This window comes from Dendrobates tinctorius, unplaced genomic scaffold (genome assembly GCF_039654945.1).
Source record: "Dendrobates tinctorius isolate UK_male_01 unplaced genomic scaffold, ASM3965494v1 ptg000065l, whole genome shotgun sequence".
NCBI classification, from domain to species: domain Eukaryota; kingdom Metazoa; phylum Chordata; class Amphibia; order Anura; family Dendrobatidae; genus Dendrobates; species Dendrobates tinctorius.
In genome coordinates, this window is record NW_027361733.1 from 18,440,411 (window position 1) to 18,462,949 (window position 22,539).

Consider the following 22,539-nt stretch of genomic DNA (forward strand, 5'->3'; position numbering starts at 1 on the left):
TTCCTTCTGCAAAAGCCCAGTGCGAACTCATCTCATCCTATATTCCGGCCTGGAGGGATCTCATTAAGCCGACTAAAAATATCAAAAAAGCAGAGCAAATCTTAAAGTTCCCTCTTTCTTCATTGGCACTGATGGATGATCTCCCGATACCGGAGGTTTGGGGAAAATCTGGAATTAAAAGGGTGGGGGATGTTTTTAGTGGAGTGGAGTTCCTGAAATTCGGTGAGATCAGGGTTAAATATAATTTACCGTCATCTGAGCTAGTCTTTTACACCATGTTGAAAAGACAGAATTTGGAAATTCATAAAAGGGAAGACTTTGAATTATGAAATGCTAACTTCACTGTTGTGCAACCTTAAAAATAAAAACCTCTGGAGTCTGCGTAATTTGTATAGATCTGTCATCAAAGACCTAACGAGCCACAAAAACATATACATGAAGAGATGGGAGTCCGATTTTGGTGCTGATATCCGTCTCGAGAACTGGAACAATGCCATCAAAAACACTTACAATTCCAACATATCAATGGGTCTTCATGAGACTTATTTCAAATTGTTAAATAGGTGGTACTATACCCCGACGAGGTTATCGCATTTTAACACAGAGCTATCTTCCTTGTGCTGGAGAGATTGTGGACACCAAGGGAACCTCTACCATATTTTCTGGGGTTGTTCAAAAATCAAAAACCTCTGGCTTCAAGTCACACAGCACATTAACCTCATTGCTAAGGACTTCACAATTACACCTGAAAGAGCACTTCTTTCATTAGACATGGAACAATTTGATGATTCGGTAAGACACATTATTATACACATCCTCTTAGTGACCAAGACCATGTTAGCACAATGGTGGAAGAAAGCAGAGGTTCCCAAGTTTTCAGACATACTTGACAAGATAGGCCAACACAGTGATTTAGAACTCAGATTTGCGATTAACAACAATCACATTCACAAATACTCAAAAAAATGGAAGACCTGGAACAACAAATTTCATATCAAATAGACTTAACAAGAGGCACTATATTTTGAAGTTTAAACCTGGGCACTTTAGTACTGGGATGCTGTATCTCCTTCCAAGAATGTTACCCCATAATAAGGATTGTCGATTTTTTTTTTCTTTTATGTTGTTATTCGATATATGTTATTCTATGCCTATTTGTGGGTTCTCTAGTTTTTAAAAAAAAATTTCCGTACCTGTACAAGGTTGTTTATTCCCCACTCCCTTCCCTCCCTTCCTACCTTCCTTTCCCTACCCTGTTTATTTCTAAAATACCAATAAAATTATTTGAAATAAAAAGAAACTACTAGATCAAAACATAAAGTGCTGACACAAATGCACCAGAGTAACATCCATGGAGAATACAAGAGCTAATACAGGTGATGGCACAGGCAAATAAATAAAGTCCAGGACAGCCTATTGGCCAGTGATCAGCTACTGTGATTTGCCGGTCAACCACCTAATTCACCTTTGGAACTTTAACTCTTGATCTCTTAGTGAAGCTTGCACTACCCACCATCTATATCAGTGCCACCACCATGTATAAAGCGGTAGTGCCTAATATTCAGCCCTGAAACGGAGACATATGTTTTTTGTGCAATTAACTTTACCATGCATGTTAAGAAAATACTGTATAATGTTGCAATCTTCTTATGCCTCCATAGGAAGGTGCCCTCCAGTGAGCAAAAATGGGTGTCTGCCCAATGAAGTCACTGGGTGGGAGGAGAGGCAATAACTGTTCTGTTTAGATTCAGAAGCTCTGGAAAGTGGTGCATTAAAGGTGATATCTACTTCTCATTCTTCAAATTACTCCACTGGTCTCTAGTTGTTGGGTCAAGTTACACATAAGCAAATTTTAGATTGAAGCTGAAGCTGTACCTTTTAATTTAAAATAAAGCGAAGACGACGTGTCGACTGCAATCAGGCTTATTCAGCTGAAACATAAGATTGTTTATCTCATAATGAGTAATAAGCAAGATCTCTCCACTCTCGATGCTGAATCTGTGGCTTCAAGGATTTAAAAACACTTTTTAATTGCAAAATCCAAATTGCTGTAATTGTGAAGTCATTTTCCCATTGTTGTTTTTCGTTCATTCTCCTTTATGATAATCGCACGCTCGGATTTTCTAAATGACCTCCTTTGTTAGTGGTAAATTCTTGTAGTATCTACATTATTTTGATGTTGCAGAAAGGGTTTCTGAGAGGCGCAAGGAAGAAGTTTTCTATATCATATCCATGCTCCATGTACATACAGCAATATGGGATAACGACACAAAATTCAGCCCAAGATGCAGTCAGGTTCCAAATTCAGCATTGAGGGTTTCACTGAGCAAGGGATAAGGGTGACAATAATAGTTCAGTTGAGTATAGACAGAATTTGTAAAAATTCCATACAAAGTCAGTAAAGTATACAATAGTCCACCTTTGGGGACATTTTTATTCTTTCTTTTTTTTCTTTCTTACATGCTTGTATTTTTGGCTAAAAATTTTGCAATTGGGTTTCATTCAAAATGCTGTACCGTTTGTCTTCTGTAGTCTCTATGTTGTATTGCCTCTTTCTGGCTGCAGAATCTATGAACTGAGAACTAGTAAATGAGCTTCAAAAGAAGTCTAAGGCTATAATTCATCACTTGCATTTTTTAAGTGACTTTCTTACTTTGTGTTGTGGTATTAACTGTTTTTGGTGCAAATAAAATGGCACAATCGATTCATTAATTTGGTGCAAAGTAAGACATTGACTTTCTTGCATCATTAGTTTGGTGTTCTCAAAAATACACCAGGGAGAGATTTGAGTGGAGTTGCAAGAAATTTTGAAACTTTTTAAAAGTTGCAGTTGATGAATCAGGCTAAAACATCTGTAATTACGAGACCCTGACAACAAAGCAGAAAAAAAAGAAAATGGTGAGCTCATATAAAATAGGGGAAATAGGGGAAACAAAAAGAGGTGCAAAACAAACAAAACTAGAAAAAAAAATAGGCGTGAAGGCAATCAGGGTCAAACTCTTGCATTTGTCTTTTCTTTAGTTCTTCTCAAATTAGTTTTATGACCACAGACCACATCAATGTTGAATGCGCAGGGAAGTAAAGACCTGTAAAAGCCAAATGGTGCAACATTTTTAATGAAACTGAATTGCAAATCTGGAATTTATTCCCAAATATATGAAATGGTCCCTGGAGATGTATTAAATTTATCTTCTTATACCTAAAACACTGCTTCTGATCGGCGGTGTAATCTTCCCTGCCGGTCAGAGAGCTGTGGTTCCCACGCTGTCAAAAGACAGATTGAGGGCTCAGCTTTGATCGTAGGTATAAAGTTTAACTCCAGTCACTGGTGTCAGTGGCTGGGACTATAGCTCCCATCATCCAATACCTGCTGCCGCTAATAACAGCGAGAGCAGGAGCGGCGGATGGGAGTATTCATCAGCCGCACCAGCGCTATAAATAAATGTAAAAAAAAAGTGTGGGTTCCCCTGTATTTTTGATAACCAACCAGGCAAAACTCACAGCTGGGGCTGCAACCCACAGCTGTCAGCTTCAACAAAGCTGTTATCAAGAATAGAGGGGTCCCCACGCCATAATTTTTTATTATCTAAATAAATAATTAAAAAACGGTGTGGGGTCCCCCCATTTTTAACAACCAGCCTTGCTAAAGCAGACAGCTGGGGGCTGGTATTCTCAGGCTGGTAAGGGGCCATGGATATTGGCCCCCCAGCCTAAAAATAGCAGCCCGCAGCAGCCCAGAAAAGACATCTATTATATGCGCCAATTCTGGCGCTTTGCCCGACTCTTCCCACTTGCCCTGTAGTGGTGGCAAGTGGGGTTCATATTTGTAGGGTTGATGTCACCTTTGTATTGTCAGGTGACATCAACCCCACGGCTTAGTAATATAGAGGCGCCTATAAGACACCTATCTATTACTAATCCTATAGTTGTGTGGTAAATAAAGACACAGCCAGAATAAAGTCCTTTATTAGAAATAAGACTAAACACAGTTTTCATTTTATTTAAAAATAAGAAACAGTTATACTCACCAAACACCTATTCCACCGAAGCCCTCATTCTCCTGTAATAAAACTAAAATAAAAAAAAACAACAATACACCATGCTTGTCTGTTGTTCTGCCCCACACCGTAATCCATGTCTGGGAGATAAACAGTTTTCAACCTCCACGGTGCCAAGATGCGACCGTCCAGGCTGAGAACCACTGGTGACTAAGCTGCTGTGAGCGCGGCTTCATTGACCGGTGATGTCATCGAGGTTACCTCCGGTTGCTGAGGCTCGGTTCCCAGCCGGGCTGAACTGCAGTGAGCTCTGTGAGATCCCCGCTAGCACTGTGAGAAAAGCTGACCCCACGTCATTTTTTAAAATTATTTATTTAAAGAATTTAAAAATAAGGTGTGGGGACCCCTCTATTCTTGATAACTAGCCTTGCTGAATCTGACAGCTGAGGGTTGCAGCGCAGGAGCCAACTAATGAATACACCCATCAGCCGCTCCTGCTCTTGCTATTATTAGTGGCAGCAGGTGTAGGATGATGTAAGCTGTAGTCCCATCCGCTGACAGATCACAGCTGAGTGCTCACGCTGTCTTTTGACAGCGTAGGAATCGCAACTCTCTGAAAGGCGGGGATGATTTCACCGATCAGAAGCGGTGTGTTACACCCGGTCCCAGTTCTGGCCCTGCACCCGGTTCTGGTGCTGCCCCCAGTTCTGGTTCCTCACCTGCTCCTGCTTTCCATGCTGCCCCTGTACCTCAGCGAGGTCCCTGCCTGGATCCTCGTGCTTTGTCTGTCTCTCGGCGTCCTGCTGTTGCTTCTCTCTCCCCCACTTCCTGGTATGCTGCCAGCAGGCCTTCAGGGAGAGTGCATAGGATGCGAGCGCACTTCCCTCTGGTTTCTTAATGGGACAGTGCACATTTTTTGAAAATAGCAATTATCCAATGACAGCGCACTGATTGCAATTTCTGGCCTCTCCTCCATAGGGAGAGTGCCGGAGCAATGAGTATCTACTCTTGATACATCCGGTCCAGTCTCTGTTCTGTCTGCGCTGCATTAGCAATCCGTTTGCACTTGCTCATACTGTTTGTATCCACAGAGTATCAGTGACCAGTGTTCAACTATCTCAGACGACACCAGTATCCATCTATTCAAGTGCCATCCCATTCTGCCAATTGCCATCCGAACCTGAGGACTACGTCAAGGTTACTGGAGCCAGCTTCCTATCATCTACCTGGAACCTGACCTTCCTCACCAATGCATACCCGGTGTCTGCCGTTCAGCTCCATCAGATCTGTTACATCTGTTACCCGTTTGTTCTGCTGGGACAGCTGCCATATGTCCGGGGTCTAACTGGTGGTAGCACCTGTGTCCCCCAGGTATTCCATTATGGTCCTGTTCAAGGGACTTTACTACGGATACGTGTGGCTCACTAGTCACACCCCCTTTGGAGCCCCCCAGACCGTAGTCCTGAGGTTCCACTCTAAAAATAAAAAACAAATGTGAACTTCACCATCTGTGCCTCCGCTTCCTTTCGTTACACGGTGTTTGCCGCGCTGTCATGCACATGACAGCATGTCAAACACCCGGTGTCCGGGCAGCCAAACTCTAACAGTAACACGGACTTCCTGTTGTTGTCCGTGTTCGGTGTCTGTGCCCGAACAGTAGGTGTTCGGTATGGATGCCAAACTTTACTGTTCCTGGTTCACCCATCTCTATTCATGAGTCCAAGTGTTTTCAGTCTCTTGAGGAGCTGTCAGTCAGGATAGGAGAGCAGAGATTGAGTTAAAGAAGTGAAATGGATTTTCAAAGTAAGTACACCAGCCTCATTAAGTCTAAGAGATCTATTTCATACTGTATGCAAGTTTTGATTGTGAAATTGCTTTACTGACAGATTCTGTGGAAAGTAATAAGAACCTTCAGTATTTAGCGATTTATCTGTATTGACCATATTCTGCTTATTTTTACGTTTTGTGGTTTGAAAAAATATTGTGTTACATGGAAACCATCAACAAGCAGTGCGGCTGTTGAATTGATTTACACCACTTGCATTACTCACATTCAAATAGCTTTATTATTACATGGATTTATGTTGGTTATTAAATAGTTACTAATCCAGTTGCAGAAAATATTGTTTGGTGACCTCAATGTTATAACTTTTAGGCTTTGATGCGCCCCTGGGGATCAATTAAATCTTTTTGATTTGATTGGAAGCATAAAATGTGGCATCTTATTAATAAATGTTAGATATTAATCCATCTGCTTCCTTAGTGCGATGTTAAGAATTTCATCAAAGATGTGAATTCCATTATTTTTCCCTCTGATGCATGTAATCTTTTCACATTTGAGCTGAGAGTACTCCAAAGCTAAAGGGTCGGTGTCTGCTCTGATCCTTAAGACGTCTGAAGGAGGTGGATACACTGACTGATGCAGATAAACTGTGTCTTACAGGCAACAGGGGAATATTAGACGAAATAAGAAATACAATGTTAAGTAAAAATTGTGCCTAGGATGTGGAAATAGTATTTTTTTCTTTCCAATTTGCAGTTACAAGGTTTCATGATGAAGCATTGAGAATATTTTTGTTTCTTGCTCCATCACCAGGAGTAAACAATTTCTACTTGAAGGGACAAGAAGAGATTAAAGCAACGTTCACACCTTCAGTGTTTTACATCGGTATTTTTAAGCCAAAGCCAGGAGAGGAACAATCAGAGGAAAAGTATAACAGAAACATGTCACCACTGCTGTATTTATCACCCACTCCTGGTTTTGGCTACAGATACTGATGTAAAATACTGACCAAATACTGGACGTGTGAACGTGGGCTAATACAGTATGTCTCTGTCTGATTATAAAAGAGTTTAGTGGGGATTTTATTCCACCACAGAGTTTTGAGATATGTGCAGGGGGGAAAAAGTATTTAGTCAGCCACCAATTGTGCAAGTTCTCCCACTTAAAAAGTTGAGAGACGCCTGTAATTTACATCATAGGTAGACCACAACCATGAGAGCCAAAATGAGAAAACAAATCCAGAAAATCACCTTGTCTGATTTGGCAAGATTTATTTTGCAAATTATGGTGGAAAATAAGTATTTGGTCACCTAAAAACATGCAACATTTCTGGCTCTCACAGACCAGTAACTTGTTTAAGAGGCTCCTCTGTCCTCCACTCATTACCTGTAGTAATGGCACCTGTTTGAACTTCTTATCAGTATAAAAGACACCTGTCCACAACCTCAAACAGTCTGACTCCAAACTCCACTATAGTGAAGACCTAAGAGCTGTCAAAGAACACTAGAAACAAAATTGTAGCCCTGCACCAGGTTGGGAAGACTGAATCTGCAATAGGCAAGCAGCTTGGTGTGATGAAATCAGCTGTAGGAGCAATAATAAGAAAATGGAAGACATACAAGGCCACTGATAATCTCCCTCGATCTGGGGCTGCAAGCAAGATCTCACCCCGTAGGTTCATGATGATCACAAAAACAGTGAGCAAAACTCCCAAAACTACACGGGGGGACTTGTTGAATGACCTGCATAGAGCTGGGACCACCATAACAAAGGCTACCATCAGTAACACACTACGCCGCCAGAGACTCAGATCCTGCAGTGCCAGACGAGTCCCCCTGCTTAAGCCTGTACATGTCCACTAGAGAGCATTTGGATTATCCAGAAGAGTATTGGGAGAATGTGATACGGTCGGATGAAAACAAAGTAGAACTGTTTGATAGAAACAAAGCTCGTTGTTGTGGAGGTGACAGAATGCTGAGTTGCATCCAATGAACACCATACCAACTGTAAAGCATGGGGATGGCAACATCATGCTTTGCGATTGAGACCAAGCTTTCTGACACTGTGCAGCACATTTCTATCTAGAATCCCTTGATAGTCTTGAGATTTCATTGTACCCTGCACAGACTCTAGACACCCTGTGCCAGATGCAGCAAGAACTTAACAGAGCTTCCTCCATGTTTCACAGTAGGGACAGTGTTATTTAATGGATATGCTTCATTTTTCCGTCTGTGAATATAAAGTTAATGTGTCTTGCCAAAAAAATTCAATTTTTGTCTCATCTGTCCATAGGACATTCCCAGAAGCTTTGTGGCTTGTCAACATGTAGTTTGGCAAATTCCAGTCTGGCTTTTTTATGATTTTTTCAACAATAGTGTCCTCCTTGGTCGTCTCCCATGAAGTCCACTTTGGCTCAAACAACGACAGATGGTGCGATCTGACACTGATGATCCTTGAGCTTGAAGTTCACCTTTAATCTGTTTAGAAGTTTTTTCTGGGCTCTTTTGTTACCATTCATATTATCCGTCTCTTTGATTTGTCATCAATTTTCCTCCTGCGGCCATGTCCAGGGAGGTTGGCTACAGTTCCATGCATCTTACATATCTGAACAATATGTGTAACTAATCACAGGAACATCAAGTTGCTTGGAGATGGTCTTATAACTTTTACCTTTAACATGTTTGTCTATAATTTTCTTTCTAATCTCCTGAGACAACTCTTTCCTTCGCTTCCTCTGGCCCATGTTGAATGTCACCAAACAGTACAGTGAGTATCTGTAGCTCTCTATACAGGCCCACTCACTGATTCCAAGATTGTAGACACCTGTGATGCTAATTAGTGGGCACACCGTGATTTAACATGCCCCTTTCGTCACATTATTTTCAGGGGTTCCATCATTTCTGTCCAGGCCTATTTCAGGAGTTTTATTTTTAGAAAAATTCTGTGGAAGCATGGTTGAAAAGCAACGTCTGACTTTCATTTGTTCATTTTCATAGATTTTTTTAGTTATTATTACTTTTGTCAGATTAAAGTTATTTCTGTAACCATTGTAGGTTTTTCTGTCACTAAAAGAGGGGTACCAACAATTTTGACCACGTGTGTGTATGATATGAGTAGATCCATTCAGGAAAAGCTTGAGATCCTGAAATATTCAGCAAGATGAGAATGGTAATAGCCACTGGCATTTAATGCTCCCCATCAGTTTTGTATACTAGCATGCAGCAGTGCTGTCTACACTGACCTCAATGATTGGTTGCAGCAGTTGCATGGATGCTGCTTTCCCATCTGGCTTTATTTATTTAGTTGAAACAAAGACATACCATCTACTCAAATGTCTGCTGCATCCAAATACTGGTCTTAGGCTACTTTCACACTTGCGTTTTTTTGCGCTGCGCTGCGTGCATCATGCGTTTTTATACGTTTTTTTGTGTTTTTGTGCATGTTTTTTTAAAAAACGCATGCTTTTATTGCGCTGACGTGCACATTATCATGAGCACATCAGTGCTCCCATAGACTATAATGTGTTTTTGGGTGAATTTTGTGTGCATTGCGTGCGCATGCGTTTTTTTGAGACAGGTTGGATGCACAAAAAATGCAACAGGATGCATTTTGTGCGCCCGGGCGCACACTACAAAAAAACGCATGCACATACAAACGCGTACAAACGCATGTCTATGCGCACCCATGTTAAGTATAGGAAAAAAAACGCATGCGTTTTTTGCGCAGAAAAACGCAAGTGTGAAACCAGCCTAAGAGGTACATGGACAGCACAAGACTGTTGAAGGCAGTGATTGGCTGCAGTGTTTACAAGCATCAATTAAATGTCATCACTGCAGCCAAGTAAACAAAGGGTTATGAACGGGCGGCACGGTGGCTCAGTGGTTAGTGGGTCCTGGGTTCGAATCCCACCAAGGACAACATCTGCAAGGAGTTTGTATGTTCTCCCCGTGTTTGCATGGGTTTCCTCCGGGTACTCCGGTTTCCTCCCACATTCTAAAGACATACTAATAGGGAATTTAGATTGTGAACCCCATCGGGGACAGTGATGATAATGTGTGTGCAAACTGTAAAGCGCTGCGGAATATGTTAGCGCTATATAAAAATAAAGATTATTATTATTATTATTATTATGAACGTGTTTACACACAGTCATAGGGTAACGACAGAAGAACTTACAAAGAGCTTTGCCATACCTGCACCCAACTGGTCACTATACAGACTAGCAAAGTCCCTAAACACACGTCAAGGGGTTTCTCATACCTCCTGAGGAACCAGAGGGGATGCGCAAAAACACAAATCCTACAAAGAGAAAGGAGAGGGTACAAGGAGACACAAGAACCCAGGGCAAGGCACTAAACATGAACACACAGGATAGAAAGGAATAAATACAAAAAAAAACAAACTAAGTGAAAAACCTCCCAGACCAACAAACATAAAATAAAGCTGTCACGGTCACGTGTGTCTGGACTCAGCGAGTACCGCAAGGCAAACCCATGACACGCGTGACCCTGGATACACCGCCTCCAGTGGGGCGAATTTAAATAATAAAACGTGCAGCTGGATACACCGCCTCCAACTGGCGAATTTAGGTAATACACGTTATATATACAGTAGTCTGGAAACCCCGCCTCCAGTAAGGCGAATTTAAATAATAAAGGGAAAACCTGGGTAACAATAACAATGGTGGGCCCTGCGATAGGGAATAGGGACGTGGAGACCTCCTGTACTCCCCTGAGCCAGTGTCCCTGCACTCCTAACCTTCCCTATGCCGGTTCCGCACCGGGCGACGCATGCGTACCTCAAACCCTGACTCGCCCTGCACCTAAACCCTCACTAGGGAATTGGTTGGTGCGGAAACTAATCCCACCACTGCACTAAACACACATAAGGGAAAATGACAATACAGGGGGAACACCACTTAGGAGCGTATGCAACAGAGCAAAGCCAACAACAGAGCCCACCACCTGCGTTCATCCTCCCCTCCAACCGGATCCACCACCACAACCGGATCCATAACCCCAGTGCAGCCCTGGAGCAGAGTCCACCACCAGCTGCAGCTGCCCAGTAAACAGAGTCCCAAAGATGAGTCCAGCTTCTGCCAAAAAGTCCAGCATGCTCGAGTCCAACTTTTCTGCCAAGAAGTCAAGCATGCTTGAGTCCAGCTTTCAGCAACCAAGTCCAGCATGCTGAGTGCAACTCTCACCATAGTTGCCACTCCACCAAGCCATGCAAGCACTTCCTGCTGACACCATAAACTGCGACTCCACCACGCCATGCCAGCCCTTCTTGCAGACCACATCGTTGAACTCCACCAATCCATGCAGACTCCATAGCTGACTCAACCCCTCTGACTGGGCTGCCCAGGACTCTCATTCAGCTCCTTCATCAACCAGGCTTGCTTCCCAAATGACGAACTATCAATATCACCAACAGTGATTGAACACACCTGACACTCTTTTATAGAGCCTCACACCTGATTTGTAATTACGTGCACATTAAATTAAAGTGTAATACCACTCACCACCACCGGGGCAACTTAGAACAAATTCCACCACGTGTAATAATTCTAATGGCCACCGGGGGCAATCAACCCACTTTGGCACCAAGCCAAAGGAAAAAAAAGTTCACTTTGTCCATTTACTTGTCAGATCCACCTTGGATCATGACAAAAGCTAAGAGTGCTTGAGGAGGACACAGAGAGACCGCAGGAAAAGAAACTGGGATTAATCAAGAAGGATAATCCCTAGGTGAGAAGCTGGAACTTCTAACATAGAAGTATAGCGAGCAAAGAACGTAAGTGAGAGGTGATTATATAAACCCCATCCCAAAATATGATCTACTGAAGGATACAACTTATTTGCAAGAAACAGACTTGATAAACGAGGAGGAGGTGTCGCATTGTATGTTAGAAACGCGTATATCTGCACACAGATTGAAGCTTCAGAGACTGGAAGTTCTGTGGAAACTGTTTGGGTAAGAATACAAGGAGAGAACAACGAAAAGGACACCATTGTAGGCATTTACTACAGACCGCCTGTGCAAGCTGAAGATATGGATGAACTCTTTATGCATCAAATGGCCATGTTCTCCAAAAAATATAACATAGTGGCCATGGGAGATTTCAAATATCCTGACATTTGTTGGGAATCTCTGTCAGGCAAAACTAACAGGTCAAGCAAATTCTTATCCTCTTTTTTGCTGACAATTTTATCTTCCAAAAGGTAGGTGAGAAAACAAGGGGAACTGCTACCTTGGATCTAATCCTTATAAACAACGAGGAAATGATTGAGGAGGTAAGAATGGCTGGGACCCTAGGAGGTAGCGACCATGCTATTTTAGAATTTTGGAATAACTAGAGGAGGAAGACCTGTGAAGACTCAGACGTCAAGGTTAGATTTCAGAAAGGCAGATTTTAAGGGACTCAGAAAGAGAATTGGAGGGATCCAATGGCTGGATATCCTTAAGTACAAAACTGTCCAGGAAGGATGGGAAATCTTGAAAAATTAGATTCTCAAAGCACAATCGTTAACAATTCCGAAAAGAGGAAAAAATAGGAAGCATTTAAGGAAACCAGGATGGATGAACTTAAACACATGCTAAAAAAGGAAGAAAGAAATGTTTATCAAATGGAAAGAGGGAGCCATATCTAAAGAAGAATATTATGCTGTCTGCAGAACATGCAGGGCAGAAATCAGATTATCTGAAGCTGAATAAAGCTGAAAATGAATTAAGGATTACAAGAGATGTCAAAAGCAATAAAAAAGGATTTGGGGGATAAGTCAAAAGTAAAAGAAAAGTCAAAGATGCTATAAGATTTTTACAGGATGAAAATGATGAAATGGTAAGAAAGGAAGTTGAGAAGGCCGAACTTTTAAATTCCTATTTCGCATCTGTTATCTCTCAAAAAGGAAATGTAACATCAACTGAATCAATCCAGATTATTTATAAACAGAAAGATAGTGAGGGAATGCTTATCTAACATAAATGAATTCAAGTCTCCACGTCCAGAAGAATTACACCCCAGAGTACTGAAGGGGATAGCAGAAGAAATTTTTGAACCACTCTCCATAATTTTTGAAAATTCTTGAAGAGCAGGAGAAGTCCCAGAATACTGGAGAAGAGCAAATGTTGTTCCAATCTTTAAAAAGGGGAAGAAGATGGATCCAGAGAACTATAGGCCGGCGAGTCAGACCTCTATACCAGGAAAGATCTTTGAACAAATTATTAAACAACATGTATTTAAGTAACTGGATAAGAATAAAGTGATTAACCAGAGTCAGCATGGGTTTGTAACTAATAAGTCATGTCAGACTAACTTAATTTCCTTCTATGACAGAATCACTGACTGGGTGTATCAGGGAAATGCTGTAGATATAGTATATCTTGACGTCGGCAAAGCATTTGACAAAGTAGCTCACACAATCCTAATTTAAAAAATGACTAAGTATGGAATGGACAAGGCATCTGTTAGGTGGATTCATAACTGGCTTAGTGATCAGACCCAAAGAGTGGTCGTAAATGGCTGCACATCCAGTTGGAAAAATGTCTCAAGTGGGACACCACAGGGCCCCTGTATTGTTCAACACCTTTATCATTGAGATATAGATGAAGGAATGGAGGATTAAATTTGCTGAAGACACAAAGCTAGGAGGGATTGCTAATACTAAAGAAGAGAGAGGATTCAAAAAGATAAATAAATTGGAGCAGTGGGCAGCAACTAACAGAATGGTTTTTAATAGGGAAAAATACAAAGTACTAAATCTGGACAATAAAAATCTAAAAGCATATACAGAATGGGAGGAATAGGGCTAAGCAACAGCACACGTGAAAAAGATTTGGGTATACTAATAGATCACAGACTGAACATGAGTCAGCAGTTTTATGCAGCAGCAAAAAAGGCAAATGCAATTCTGGTATGCATTAACAGAGGCATACAGTCTAGATCACATTAAGTCATTATTGCCCTCTACTCCTCTTTGGTCAGACCTCATCTGGAATACTGTGTTTAGTTTTGGGCACCTCATTTTAAAAAAGACATCAACAAACTGGAGCAAGTTCAGAAAAGAGCAACCAGAATGGTGACCGGTCTGCAAACCATGTCCTATGAGGAACGGTTACAGAATTTGGGAATGTTTGGCTTACAAAAAAGAAGAGAGAAGACATAATAGCTGTCTACAAATGACTCAAGAGCTGTCATATTCTAGAAGGATCATCTATATTCTCACTTGCACAAGGAAAGACTAGAAGCAATGGGATGAAACTGAATGGATGGAGACACAGATTAGATATTAAAAAAACTTTTTAGCAGTTATGGTAGCAGGCTGCCACGAGAGATGGTGAGTTCTCCTTCCATGGAAGTCTTCAAACAGAGGCTGGACAGATATCTGTCTGGGATGATTTTGTGAATCCTGCTTTGAGCAGAGCGTTGGACCATATGACCCAGGAGGTCCCTTCTAACAGATTCAACGAAGTTAAGCAAACCAAGAAAAGGAAAGCAATGACAAAAGAACCATCAGCATTTAGGCAGAGAATAACCGGGCTATGGGTCAGCAGAGAGGCAAACAGACCACACAGCAAAAGGTCACGAGACTGAGTCTTGAAACCAAGTTGTGACAGATAGAATGTCAGGAAGCACAAGAGAGAGAACACCGGATGATTAAGGCCTGTTTCACACTTACGTTTTTCCTGTGCGTTGGCAGCCACTAAAATGGTGGATAACGGATCCGTGGGCGATGAAACACCAACGGGAGCCACCGGACCATTGGTGCGCCAGGATCCGCTGATTTCGGAATTTTAAAGGAACCGCGGCTGAAAAAAAATGGCTACCGGCGATGTAGCGGTCAGAGGAGGCGAGATCTCGGGCGATGTCGCGGTGAGTGGAGGCGAGATCTCGGGCGATGAGGTGAGATCTCGGGCGATGAGGCGGTGAGGAGAGAGAGAGATTTTTTTATCCAGCAGCCAGATTGGATTTAGGGTTAAACATGTAGCAAAAGAGGAAAATACGGATCTGGACAACAAAAAAAGTTGCATTGTCCGTTCGGTGATCTCAGCAGACGCCAAAATTTTGGCGGATCCGCAGAGATATGGATGCAACGGACGATCCTCAGTCAAAATCCGCCGATAATGAAAGTCAATGGGGAAAAAAACAGATCCGCCAAGATAAATGGCAGATCCGTTTTTTTTGCAAATCGGCGGATTTTGACTGATGGTGACAAACGGATGTGTGAAACAGGCCTAACCAAGTATGTGTAGGTTTTAGTTTTTCATACAGATGCCTTCAATGTTTTTAGAATCCCAGAAAACCTCTGTAAGTTTTATTGTTTTAACACTATGGCCCATCTTACTCTTGTGACATCATACTACTTGCCAAGAATTCATGACTACGATGAAACTTTCCTTAACCAAAGTTAATACCTTCTTTTGTGAGTTGATTTAACCCCCACAAGCATAATTGGCTTTTAGATTATTCTTAGCTCAGGTTGTCCTGTCTTAGAAGCATATGTTAAGAAATGGTAGCAGCTGTATTGACCGAAGAACAAGGTATGCAAGGAGATAGCCAAGAAGTGAAATATACAGGGTGAGCCATTTATATGGATACACCTAAATAAAATGGGAATGGTTGGTGATATCAAATTCCTGTTTGTGACACATTAATATTTGAGAGGGGGAAAACTTTTCAAGATGTGTGGTGACCATGGTGGCCATTTTGAAGTTGGCCATTTTGGATCCAACTTTATTTTTTCAATTGGAAGAGGGTCATGTGACACATCAAACTTATTGAGAATTTCACAAGAAAAACAATGATGTGCTAGGTTTTAATGTAACTTTATTCTTTCATGAGTTATTTACAAGTTTCTCTTTATTTACAGCCATTCTCATGTCATAGAAGTTAACACGTGAGGAGTGGATAGAAATTGTGTTGATGTCTGGTGAACGCAGTACCCGGGTCATTGCAGCAGATTTCAATGCAAGACACCCTACACAAGAAAACTGTCACCATTCCAATTTTATTTAAGTGTATCCATATAAATGGCCCACCGAAGAAAGTTTGCCTCATCACTGAACATAATGTTCTGTGCAAACTGAGGGTCCTGTTCCAATTTTTGTTTTGCCCATTCTGCAAATTCAGTGCGCCATTCTGGGTCACCAACCATCCCCTATTTTATTTAGGTATATCCATATAAATGGCCCACCATGTAGACAACGGTAACAACATACAGTAGATGTTGGATAAGGTTTTGCATTTAAGCAATGGAGACCATCTAAAGTTACGATCTAATGGGAGAGCCAGAATGAGGAGGACAGGACCAATTACAACCAATTATACAGGAAATGACTAGAATCCACTAAAGGTCAATGGCAACCTTGGGCTAGACAGATGTGTAGTCTTCCTCTTGAATGTACAAAATGTTCTTCACTTGTTCCATGGAACTCGTCTGATTGCCTTACGTGGTGTCGAGGAGGAATTTTTCTCCTAATATGGGGCAATTAGCATATGTTTCATGGGGTTTTTACTTTACAGGGGATCTACATGTTAGGTTACAGGTTGAATCCAATGGCATTATGTCTACTGTCAAACTTAAAAACTATGAACCATGAAATATTGGAACTTCAAATTAGATTGATTCTACTGATCCAAATCCAAAGTCTAGAACCATAAGAGGTCAACATCTCCAATCCCATCTCCAATCCCAATATAATTTTATAATTTTATATAAATAATAAATCAATAAAACGCACCATAATGCACCAGACAGGATCACAACCTGCTTAATGTACATCTTTTTTCAGAATAGGCAGATGTGTGGAAATGGTGTATTTCCTTTCTCTTGGGGCATACCAGTCAACAACAAGGCAATCTCAAGAAAGTAAATGTTTGACAATGATTTTCATGCACGCGCTCGGCAAGGTGTAAACACAATTTGACCTATTACATATACGTGCATATCTCATTTCTATGCCGAACATTTTCTGTATGTCATCTGAACACTCACATTATTTACATTCCAGCTCTCTAGAGAGACAGCACTAGCAGGTCTCAGCCACAATTCAAATGAACCCATTAGATTTTAAATATACTGCGTGGGTGCATAGAAAATAACATTTATTACAATAACATGGACCCAGCTAGACCTCACGCCTTCTTAGTGGAGCCTCAAACCTAAAATATATCAGTGGATATTTTATGTCAACTTGTGAGGATCCTTCATGCAAAATAAGAATTGAAAAGTCATGGTTAGGGGACAGGGGAATGGGATGATTGTGTCCGCCGTGTTTAGGTTCTTGACCTAAAAATAAGTTGATAAGGAAGACGTGTGCTGCGTGGGAAATACTTTAGGTAGATCAGACGTTTTCCCCTTTATATTATTTGTCCTTATTGTTGTGCATAAACGATTGGCTAACTACATGCTTCAATGTGCTGCGCTGCTGCTGGCACTCCTGCATGGTGTCCCCTTCCCCCTCTATGCAGGGACGCCAGCTTACTCATCACTCCATTCCCGTGGCGTGTTCCCTGGTGTTCTACTGCTCCCTGATTCATGTGTGTGCGCCTAGTACGTGCGTACCCACGATTCCCCATTTTTAAAGGGGCAGCAGCCCTCAGCTTGTTGCATGACGTAGTGCTTAAAACACAGAATTCAATGATGGGTCACATGTCAAGCTGTGTGCTGTTTTTACTTACATGGAAAGCTTTATCACTAGGACATTATCATTGCTGTGACTATCTGAGGCGTGGGCTCTCATTCGACTCCGCCCCTCCTATGATAAGCAACTCACTTTCTATAGACAATGTACATACAGGGCCTGGTGGGGCATGGGCAGCCCTGCTGCATTGCTAAATCTAAAATCTGTGTCAGAGATGCTGCACCCAAAACCTAAGATATACATCATTGGATTCAGGGTCTCTTTGCCTGCATCATGCTGCTCTCAGACAAGGTAGCAAAAACCTGCTGACAGATTCCCTATAACCTATAACTAAGTCAATGTTGTGTTTTTCATCTGCAAGAGGCGCTATTTTTACCAGATATTGTTGTGTTTTTGGTTCTTTATCAATCAGAGACGCTACTTTTGTCATCTGTGGTTGTGTTTTATTATAGGTGCGGCATTGGATATTGCTATATTTATCTTAGATAATAACTTTTGGGCTATTGTTGTTCTTGATCTACAAGAGTCACCAACTAAAAATCAAGTTTGCGATCTACTGTTGTGCTGTAATTCTCCAGATACTGCTGTTTTCTACTCATTAGAGACGCTCAAGTATTGAGTTTTTCACTTATATATTATATACATACTATTTTTTATTGGACACTGCGGTATGACTGGCATCATATGTACCAGAGGATATAGCTTCGTTATTTACTTTGTTGGAATGTTTCTTTCTCATTAGAGTCATTAATTCTTTTGGGTGCCGCTGTGGTTTCTATTTACCTGAGACATTATTGATCACCGTTAGGTTTTATAAGACAAGAGGCATGAACTTTATTGGATAGTGCAGATTTACTGTTGTGTCTTTTACACAAGGCATTGATTCTACTGGACATTGCTGCGTTTTCCTTTTACCAGAGTCATTATTTTTATGGGATATTTATTTTTATTGTTGTGCTTTTTATTTATTCATTGACGTCCGCCGACCTGAATAGGCATTTAAAATATCTCCTAAAAAGTAACCAAAAACTTTCAAATTTTTATTGACCAGCATGAAAAGTTATAAAACTTTGCAAATCTCTTCATTAGGGGTGTAAATGAACGAGAAAATTTGAGTGAAACTGAATTCTATACAAATTTTACAAAATTCCATTTTTGCCAAAATGTGGATTTTTTGCAATTTGCTTCTGTCGCTGGCTGCTAATTTTTTTCTGAACCGTAATGGGCCTTTAAAATGTAAAAAAATAAAATAAAAAAATCCTTAAATTCACGTTACTACTTACCACTCCGGCCCCTCCATATCATCCAGTCCTCACTGCATCTTCAGATAGCTGCCGATTGTGCTGAAAACCCTGAGCCTCTCCGGCTGGCAGGGACTTCTGGCTTTAAAGGTAATGCACGCATGTTTAAAAAGCTATCTGGACTAATCAAAGATGGAAGTCCCAGTCCAGTGTGAGGTTTCAGCAAGAACAGCAGAGATCTGAAGATGCTGCAAAGTTAGGAAAGTTGATGTTGAAAAGCAGAGAGGCTGGAGAAGTGAGCGGTAAGGATTTTTTTATTTTTAATATCTTACATTTAAGTGGCTTTCAAGTCCTTTTCCCCAGTATATTTCCTTGACTTCTGCTGCATTGATGTCAGAACATAATAATTAGGAGTACCGATGATGGCAGTGATTGAGGAGACAGATGCTGACCTGAGTGTTGTGTTTATCAGTACAATCTCCTGCAGCAGGATATCTCCAGGTATTCCCAGTGCTGACCCTTTCACTGGCTTCATCTGTGCTCCAAATGAGAAAGGTCAAGGCAGCGGAAGGCTAGGTTCACACCAACGTATTTCCTCTCATCTGAGAGAATCGAGTCGATTATGCTAATCAAATTTGATCAGAGTGTCATCATAGTGTGACCTGATTTTCTCGGATGAGCAGAAGATGGAAAAAACTTCTATCATCTCCATTCTGTCAGTCCGTGGAAATCAGACTACACTAAAATGTTATTAATAATTGGGGGGACCCTACATCGTTTTTTGGGGGTATCACCCCTTTTTAATAGACAGTAAAGGCTAAGTAGACAGCTGATATTAATATCCTGGGAAGCTCCATGTTTATTACCCTCTTCCCAGATTATGAACATCAGCCACTAGCTGTCGGTTTTCTCTCAGCTGGTTAAGAAAAATAAGTGGGACCCCATGACATTTTTTTCTTTTTTTTCCTATCTGTGAAGAATATTGGAGACATAATTCCATGTCAATCATCTGTATACTATTGGGCATGGAATTATAAAAAAATCATTCCACATGATGTGGTAACATAACTCCTGTCCAGCTCAATTACCAAAGGATTCACACACCCCTAGCTAGCAGGCAAGCAACCTTCTACAGGAAGACCTCCTGTGAATCCAAGCCATGTGGCCTGAGTCCTTTGTTCAGCCAGATAGGATTTCATAAAGGAGTTATAAAAATACTATACATTCTAGCGGTACATCGTATATATTTCCGAGATACCCAGACCAGGGCAAGCGCCTGTCTGGGTCTCAAGTCATTCTAACACGCACGGGAAGGGAGATCCATAGAACAGCCACTAGCAGCTAGGTAGCAAAATTGTGTTTAGTCTCTATGAGTAGCAGGGGCCTGGTCAGATCCGATACGTTTAGCCCAGAGGGCAGGAGGGGAGTGACTCAGAGAGTTAAATGCTTGTGTGCAGCATTTCCTATTGCTTTTTCTCGCAGAGTTCACAAGGACATTGTGTGAGGACAAGTCACACATCGAGGGGAACTCAAGCTTCCCATGTGGCAGGCCCTCCCCTGCATGCCGGGCCTTTCATCTAACTGGTAACTGACTATATGATCTGTTTATACCCTTTGTCCTATCACTATTGTATATACATATCTGACTGTTATATATGTATAACCACTGTGTATATACAGTATATTGTCTAGTGTTCCCTTAAGGCGATGAAATATATAATTTAACACTGGGCTGCTACTTTATCTCGATCCATGAATCCACACTTCTGTTTCTCGACCTATCTCACATGCTACTGGGGGCGGTTTTCTGGCCCGATATAATCGTGTTAACAGACCAGGCGTTTATCAAGCGAGGAACTGGGACAGTCCTACCGGGCTCATAAGGTTTTGTTTCACTGGGGCAAGTGAAAGGGGTCTCTCAGCCTGTCGGGAGTGTGCTGCCACGTCAGTGACTGCATGGGCCACCTTCTTTCACTCTGTATTGACAGGGGGGTTCTATGTAAAACTGTGCCAAGCAGACCTTATCTGTCCCTAAGCAGTGCGGAATGTCATGTTGGTAAAAGTGGGTAGACCTTATCACGTGTTCCCGCTGACCTAATATTAACGTCAGTCTGGGTGGCGAGGTGTAGCTCCTTCACGTTTCTCTCACACTATCTATATATTTATTCTATTCTGATGGTTCACACTGTGAATTTACTATACTCGGCTGATTAAATGTCAAGTTTCCTATGTGATGGGTGCATAAAAATAGCATGGTACATGCATGATCCGTGTGCAGTGCAATTTTTTTCTCGCACCCATAGACTTTCTTTGCTGACTTTCGGCTATTTTACCGGGCCACATGCAGCATGCTGAAAATTTTTCTTACCCCAATTTGCGGTTAAGGAAAAACTCACAGATGAGCACTGTCTAATTTACTAACATTGCAAGGTTTTCTCACATTGCAGCAGCCAAGTTTAAATGAAGATATGAGCAAACCCTTACCAGAAGAATAATGCTCAGCACAAGTCTACTCTAACACATTCAGCTGTTACGCCGGGTTCACACTTGCATTTGGCTGGTCTGCGTAGGGCTGCGCACTTCTTCCCTTAAGCTCTGCCTATGCCCCACCTACTTCCGCATGTATCCTGCATACCTGTCTTTAACATTGGGTACGCAGGGACATGCGTTGTATGCGGTTACGTTCGCGTGCGTTGCTTTGACGTGTCCGCAGACCGCACGGGAATGCTATATCTGTATATAGAGTGCCATTATCATTGTGAAAAACAAAATTTCACTTTAGGCAATGTTTACATTTCCAGCAACGACGTCCATTTGTGGATCAGTTTTGGGATGATAATAACAGAATGAAAATGATCAAGTGCAGGATACATTCATTTCTATGCAGATGGAAATGTCCTAAAACGTCTACAATCCGCTTTTCAGTTAGATCAAAAAAACTTTGTCTGCTCAACTATCCGTCCAAAAAAAAAATGGATAGCAACTGGATTGTTTTTTTTACCACTGGATTATAACGGATGGTCATTGGTCTTCTGTTATGTCATCCATTAATGATTTTTTTTAAGCACTGCACATATGCAAAACACTGAAGGAGTTCAGACACTCTAGCCAAGCAAATCCAATAAAAATGGAACCAAAATGGATGCAAAATGGAAACTAAAGTGTGCATCTGTTTTTGCTCCATTTGTAACAGTTTTATATTTTTTAATAGCGGTTTTGTTATAATGGGATGAACACTGGACAAGTGAATCTACGTCCAAAATTTATAACTTTTGTGTCAGAAGATATTTTTGGTAGAAGTCAACAAGTCTTACATGAGGGCAGAGGAATGTAAGATCGCTCGACACTTTTGGTGGCTATGGTAAGTTTATGGTGCACCCGTTCCTTTACTATTGGCCCTTCTGGTTATTCAGAGAATTGAGCATAATGATATCAAATCTGAATTTTAAAAAATCTTGAGATAAATGAGGGTACTGCCTCTCCTTTGGTTGTGTGCATTGCTTTTAGAGCCTTTGTCAGAGATTTACAGTATATTAAAAGATCAGATAGTGAAAGTGGTGGGAGTAAATCGCCTAAATAAAGCTGAATCTTAACTTACATCTTCTGGAGAAGCTTTTATTGCAGATCCTTCACATGAATGCTAAAATGTCTGGTAGAAGGCGCACTTGGGGTATGAGAATTTATTATATGCTCAGGCTTTACAATCTAATATGAATTGCAGTTACTTCTTTCAGGCAGGTAAGTTTATAGCTAGGATTATTACAAATCAGGAGCCACCTAAATGAATTTCGGATATAAAGTCTCAAACGTGGACAGTTGCTTACCTCCACTGAAAATATCATGCCGAAATTTAGTGCTATTGTCAAGCTTTGAA

At 41.3% G+C, this 22,539-nt stretch overlaps 2 long non-coding RNA genes across 2 annotated transcripts in view; one reads left to right on the plus strand and one right to left on the minus strand.

Annotated features, from left to right (window-relative positions):
* LOC141094934 (uncharacterized) overlaps positions 1-5,806 on the plus strand; it is a 46,630-nt gene extending 40,824 nt beyond the window's left edge. Inside the window, exon 3 of the long non-coding RNA XR_012233207.1 lies at positions 5,090-5,806. This is a non-coding gene — a long non-coding RNA (uncharacterized lncRNA). The remainder of the gene's footprint in view (positions 1-5,089) is intronic.
* LOC141094935 (uncharacterized) overlaps positions 1-22,539 on the minus strand; it is a 422,796-nt gene that overhangs the window by 285,760 nt on the left and 114,497 nt on the right. The window lies entirely within an intron of this gene.